The sequence below is a fragment of the Mastomys coucha genome, unplaced genomic scaffold, assembly GCF_008632895.1.
Source record: "Mastomys coucha isolate ucsf_1 unplaced genomic scaffold, UCSF_Mcou_1 pScaffold22, whole genome shotgun sequence".
Lineage (NCBI taxonomy): Eukaryota > Metazoa > Chordata > Mammalia > Rodentia > Muridae > Mastomys > Mastomys coucha.
In genome coordinates this window covers 176,607,364-176,614,594 of record NW_022196905.1, presented here as the reverse complement: position 1 = coordinate 176,614,594, position 7,231 = coordinate 176,607,364, and positions in this window count along the sequence as shown.

Here is a 7,231-nt window from a genome sequence, read left to right as displayed (position 1 = left end):
AAAAAAAAAGAATATTAAGTTTGTATATTGAGGATTTTGGCTTTGTCCTAACATGAAGTATGCGTTTATTTGTACTTTTTTATGAGTTTGGCCAACATTTGGATGTAAAAGTGGGATAATGAAAATCAGATTTTCTATATATCTAGACAATATATTTGAAGCTACCAGCAGCCATAGCCACCCTACAGAACGACTTCAAAGCAAGGAAAGTCACTCTACCAAGAAAGAAAATCAGGGGTGGGTCATGGTGGCACCTGCCTATAATCTCAGCACACTGCAGACAGGGACGTGGCAATCACTGCAAGTTCCAGGTCAGGGAGGGCTACAACAGCAGCCGGAAGGAAGGACAGGCAAGCAGCTCATGGGGTGGGGGTGGGAAGAAAAGCAGATAAAGAACAGATAGAAAAGCAGACAAAAATAACATGCAAAGATATCGTATTTCTTCGGTTTTCAAGGTTTTTGCTTCTTGACTGTTAGTCTTATATCCTAACTACATTCAATGTCCTAAAATATTACAATAAACTGGGCCACAGAGGTGGCCCAGATGGGAGAAGTTCCTTCTGTTGGCCCGATAATGTGGATTCAATACCAGAGATCCACATGGTTGAAAGAGAGAATAGACTCCCACAAGTTGCTTCTGACCAATAAAATCTCATTATAGTGCCACTACCACTACCCATTACACACACACACACACACACACACACACACACACACACACACACACATAGGTGAGTATACACAAAGGTAATAAAATTTATAATAAACCCCTCATTTTTGCTGGACTACTTTTAATTTGGGTTCTGTTCTCTGAGGCTAGAAGTGTCTTAGCCTAGCAGATTTTATCTGAAGGGGAGTAGAAGTTGGGCCCATCAAATCAAACGGATCTGCCAAAGCAGACTCAATGAGAAATGGGTCCTCTTCCAACCAAGCACAGAGGGCTAGAGTGTGGTCAGTTCTTACAGTCTTGGAACAAAGCCAAGTTAAGAGCAAAGAAAGACTCCAGGCCAAGGCTGGCTTGCCGGAAGTAGTCAGAAGGAAGCAGACTGAGAATGTGTCTGTGTCGAAGAAGTATGTCTGATCACAAGCGCGTCATAAGGTTATTCCAGTTCAGTCTAGCCTCAGCCAAAGGAACACTGCTCCTAGTAACCACCAGATCTGGCCCTGTGAGCCTTAAAATCTCAAAGTAAGAGGCACTGTAGAAAAAGGTAAAATTCTGGCAACTGGAATGGGTGTGTTTGAAAGAAACCAGATACCTTTGAGCGCCCCAAGGCCTGCCCGTGGCTAGTCCATTCCATTCATTCCACAAGCCTGCTTGAGATCTAGGCTCTTGTAGTGTATGACAGCTCATGATACACATGAGGAAAATTTAAACTCGAAATATATAAAGAATTTATACTCAAACTATATAAAGGATGACTACGAACCAAGTTTCAGAAGATAAATTCTATAGTAGGAAAATGGGCATTTCATTAGAAGGAAAGCGAATAAGTAATAACTGTAAGGGGAAAAGAGTTTAAAAGCATCATATTTTGACTAATTACTTCCTTGCATAATCTTAAAATGGACAGCTTTAGTTTATTTTCTAGTTTCTTTGTAACATTAAATCTGACAGGGACTATAAAACATGTTTTTTTTAAAAACAGTGTGATGTAAAACTGTCTAGCAGTTTGTGTAAACTCAGCATTTGATTGGTGTTTTGAGCTGTCCCTTGACTGCTCAGCAGCCATTTGTTGCCCATGGATTAATCAAAGGGATGCAGATTACAACAGTCCACTTCCTGTCACTGAGTGAAGGTCCTGAGACTTTCTCTTGAACTTGCTGTATAGCTGAAGTTTTACCTTTAGCTCTGGATGTCAGATTGTCTAAAGGAAAGACGTTTATTTAAGCTCACAGTTTATTTAGCTTCTGAGGGCCTAAGGGCACATGACACTGAAATTGGCTTGGCTCTGCTGAGGACCGCACCGTGGCTGGAATCACAATGATGGGAGAGCTGGTGCTATGGAGAGGTCACATACGTCAGATGGGAAGTCAGAGCAGCCAGGCAGTGGCTGGCTTTGGCCTTTCCTGTGTTCTCTTATTATACTAGAGGCTGAACTCAGTCTCACACATGCATACATATATGTCAAGGTCTCTGTCACTAAGCTATATTCCTGCTCCTGTGTGTGTGTGTGTGTGTGTGTGTGTGTGTGTGTTATTATATCAATATGTTCATCCTTTGGCAGAGCTGGGGATGTAGTTCAGCTATTAGAATGCTTGCTTCACATGCACAAAACCCTAGAATTGATCCTTGACACTCCATACATAAACCCTGACGCATGTCTGTTATCCCAGTATGTGGGAAGTAGGAGCAGAAACATCAGGAATTCAAGATCAAATTTAAGGTCATCCTCAGCTATAGCAAGATCAAGGCCAGTTTAGTCTATTAAAGATGTCTTAGAGAGAGAGAGAGAGAGAGAGAGAGAGAGAGAGAGAGAGAGAGAGAAGGAGGTCTCTCTAAGTTGGTTCAGGATGCTTTGAACTCACTCTATTATCCAGGCAGGCCTTGAACTTGGCCCCCCTCCTGTCCCACCCTCCTATGCCGCTGGGAATATAGGTTGTCATATGGGCCCAGCAGGTCTGCTCTTTCATGAGAGCCGCTTGAGAGAACTAATTTAGCATCCAAGAAGAACTACCTTAATTTTTTCAAAGGGCAGCACTTTAGGATGGTATAAGGACTTCCTACTAGGGCTGGACAGATGGCTTAGTGGTTAAAGTACTGGCTGCTCTTGCAGAGGACCTAAGTTCGAGGACCTGGGTTCAAGTCCCAGCAGGCAAATGGTGGATCACAACCACTTGTAACTCTAATTCCAGGAGATCTGATACTCTCTTTTGGCAAGCACTGTGTTCATGTTAAACAGAAGAAATATCATACATGTGTATATATATATATATATATATATATATATATATATATATATATATAGTGATGGTGACAGTAAAGACCTCCTACTAGATCAATCTACCAATCCTTAAAATGGCTACAATGAAACTCAAGTTCATCACAGGATGTCCCTCATCACAGGAACCCATGGTGGGAATATATACAAACCCTAGCAGAAACCATATTTAGTCCACCAAATTGGCCTCAATTTTCAAACACCCAGTGTTCAGAAGAGGATAGAAAGGGGCACATTTCTATTGTACATGGGAGTGTAAGTTAGTGCAGCCTTGCAGAGAACAATTAAAAACATATGGCAAAAAGCGTAGAACATATGCCAGAAATAGAGATGCCATCAAGGATCCACGTGCAGCATTCAGTGGAGAAAACTGAAGACACTCAGGGTTCCTAACAGCAGAATAGCATTAAATAGACGTTAGCATGAACGCATGGTGCCCTCATTTCTAGAGGCTTCCTGTGGGGATCAGTCGATGGTAGAGCACTTGCCGAGCAGGCAGGAAACTCGGAGTTTCACCCCCAGGACCACATTAAAAACAAAAAAGGTTTCTCAGGAAAAAAAAAAAAGCTACCCTGAAAGCATGGGTTAAAAAAATACAAAGATTCAGTTTTCCATATTACATGCGACCATACTTTGACTTAAATTAAGAACATGGGTAATTATATTATATATATCATAGAAAAGAGCCTGAAAATATGAACGTCAAATGTCAAATCTAATTTCTGCTTGTTAGAATTCCATCGCTTTTATTTTCGTTTCTTTTCATATATTCCAAAGTTCCTATTAGGCACTCTATCATCAGAATACATTTTGTCTTAAAAGAAATGCCTGTGAGTGTGGAGAGATGGCTCAGTGGTTAAGAGCGATGGCTGCTTTTCCAGGGGACCCAGGTTCGATTCCCAACACCCACCTGGCAGCTTACAACTCTTTGTAACAACAGTTCCAGGAAATACCAGATTCCTTCTTCAGGCTTGCTGCGGGTGCTACATGAATGTGGTGCACAGGCATGCGTGCAAGCAAAACACGCATACATATAAAACAAGATAAAGATTTAAAGCTTTAAAAAAAAAAAAAAACCTACATACCAGCCTGGTCTGCCGAGTGAGTTCCAGGACAGCCAGGGCTATACAGAAAAACCCTGTCTCAAAAAAACCAAACCAAACCAAAACAAACCAAACCAAAACAAAACAAAACAAAAACCTACATGCAACAAAACATGAATAGTTTAAGCAGTCGCTAAAACCTCTTGTTGCATTTAATGCTGCATTTCTATACTTCAGTCTGCGATGCTGGAGAGCACGGGTGTTCACAGGGAAAGCGCCTTCTTCCGGGACCATGAGTCTAAGCTTCCTCCTGGGCCTTAGCGCAACCCTCCACCAACACGTGCAGTCTGTCCAAGCTAATTGCCCAGGACTCATAAAATTGGGGATTTTTAAATACATTTCAACAATGTCAGGAATCCAGTTGCTTAGTATTACAATACAAAACATTTCCAGAACTCTGGCTTCTAGCTGGGAGAGAAAGAGAAAAAAGAAAAAGAAAAAAAAATGGAAGCAGATGAAGCTCTCCAAATGCTGCGTTTGCTTAACGTTAATCCTGCCAGACTCTCAGGCCCCATGTCTGCCTTAGACATGCCTGCTTTAGCACTGCGGCCTGTTTGAGAGACTCCAGGCTTCCTCAGCACCTCAGTACTGCTCTGCTGAGGTGTGCTTTAGTGGGCAAAGGCACAGGGGTCAAGTGTCACAGCCCATGGGGGGACCTGGGTTCAGGGCTGGAGGCCTATGGCATACTCCGTCTTGCCTTCACCTGGTGTTTGAACGGAGCACAGTGCTTCCAACCCTGTGAGTTAATACACACATGCTAGCAGAGGACCCCACAGGTGGTGATATGAGGCATGATCTAAAACCAAAGGGCATGCCATATATAAAGGGGGGGCCTCTCTCATCAATCCACCTAAGTCAAGTGAGTTCTGGTTAGGAGTTTCATATCCAGGGCAGGAGACACACAGTTCACAGGAGCCAGCTCTTCTATTATGTGTGTGAATCGGATCCCAGCACTTAAAAACAGAACAAAAACCCCACCGACCCACAGAAGAAGTTTCACAACCAATATTAACAATCCCTTTATGCTGCAGCGAGCCCTCACCCTGCCTTATTCTGTAACTCGTGAGCATCCTTTGCCCACTGTGCCTCCCAGTTCCAACCACCCGAAAGGGAGGCGTTAAATGATATCCACATCGCTTTACAAAGCAATCGATTTCCTTTAAAGTTTAGCTATATAATTATATGTACTTATCATGGTCCCTTGAAGTACATACACATGGTTGAAGGGTAAGATTTTTGCTAATTATCTCTCATAATTGTCACTTTGTGGCAAGAATGCATAATATCACCAGTAAGTACAGTCCCCGTGCTGTGCTGTGCCATGCTGTGCTGTGCAGCATGCCTCTTGTGCTGCATTCCTTTGGCCAACATCTCCTGACATCAGATTCTGAATGTGAAGCCTGGCACTGTGCATCAGAAGACTAAGCGGACATAAGCAGAATGACAGGCCATTTTTTAAGAGAAAAGACCCAGGGCTTTTATTGGATTTTTCTATTTACAAACTCAAGAAACTATGGATCATGGAACCCCTCGACCCTGAAATTCCATCTGACGTTACCATTGCATGATTCTCCACATTTGCATATTTTGGGCTCCACTTTTACCTGATTAGAGGATTTTATTCTGTACCACGTTTGCGGTTCATAAAGGCTGCGTTCACGTTGGTAAGGCTAGTTGGACTCCAACGTGAAGGGAAAACTCCTAGAAAGGGAAACCACTAGAAAGTTTCCTTCTGCAACTCTAAGGGCTTCCTGTGAAAGTTGGGTTCCACGTCTGCACACACAGGAGCCACAAAGCACAGAAAAGCCTATTGAAACAGACCTCTTAGATGTCAACGAAAGGAACCTTGCAACAGTGTGAAATTAGACATAGTTGAGCTTTGTACTTAATACACTTTTAAAACTACTTAGACAATTATAGTCAATGTTGTCATCATAATATTCCGACACTGTTCTCAGCCAGATTTTAAACTAGACGGAAGCAAGGCATGATGGCGAATGCCTGTAATCCTAGCTCTCAGGAGGCAAAAGGTAGCCTAGTCCACAGGGCAAGCTCCAGCCCAGCTGGGGATACATAGCTAGACTTTGTTTCAAACAAACAAAAGAATAGTCTGGAACGATTCAGAAAAAGAAGAGTCAGAAAGACATGTAGATTTCCAAGATGCAGACCTGTCAATATGTAAGTAGTTTGATGATAACGAATTTAGAATGATCAGATTACTGCTACCTGCTTATCATCAATAATGCAAAATACCTATTCACACCCATCTGTTAGATATCTGTCTATCTGTCTGATGCTTTCAAGAGAGGACGTCAGGAAGGACTTGCTAGTGTGAGCACACCGCACACGGTTGCTTTAGCTGATGATGACTTGGATGCATTGAGAACCAGTTCCTGGGAGCGGACGAGCTGTCTTTGCCCCAATGCTGACTCAGTGTGTTAGATCCACATCCTGTTTTCCCAGCAGTCTCAATGAGCAAGAGCCCATTTCTCTGTTTCTGGATGCTCGGTCACAAGGTACAAGAGAAAGAGATACTCCACCCACAGAACCAAACGGCCTGGTGGAGAGCTGCTTATTTTCATTTTAAAAGTGATGCACATTTAAGGCCACTGGCTGCTCTTCCAGAAGATTCTGGATTGATTTTTCAGCACCCACGTGACAATTCCCACCTACCTGTAATTCCAACCCTAGGAGATCCAATGCCTTCTCTGGCCTTCAAGGCCACTACGCATGCACAGGAAGACAGAACATTCATGCAGATAAAATAATTTTTTAAGTGGTTCATCTTGAGCCAAGGTTGGTGTCACAGGCTGATAAACCAATCTGCTAGGGAGATTGAAGCCAGAGGAGCATGCACTCAAATCCTGCTGGGCCACAGAGTGGGTTCAAGACTGGTTGCCTAGGCAACTTAGCAAGACCAACTCCAAATAAATAAAAAATGAAGTCAAGACAGTCGAGGGGGTCAAAAGAAAGAGTCCAAATGGGCTGAGGCTGTAGCTCATCAGAGCAGTGTTTGCATAGACCACATGAAGTCCTGTGTTCCTCTCCCAGCTCTGGGAAAAACAAAGAAACAAGCAAACAAGTAACAGGCAACAGCAGTGTTTTGGTCAACATCTTAGGAAGAGTTGGATTTCAGGGTTGGAATCTGGGATTGCACATTTTTGGGGGGCGTTGAAAAGTCTTGCACCA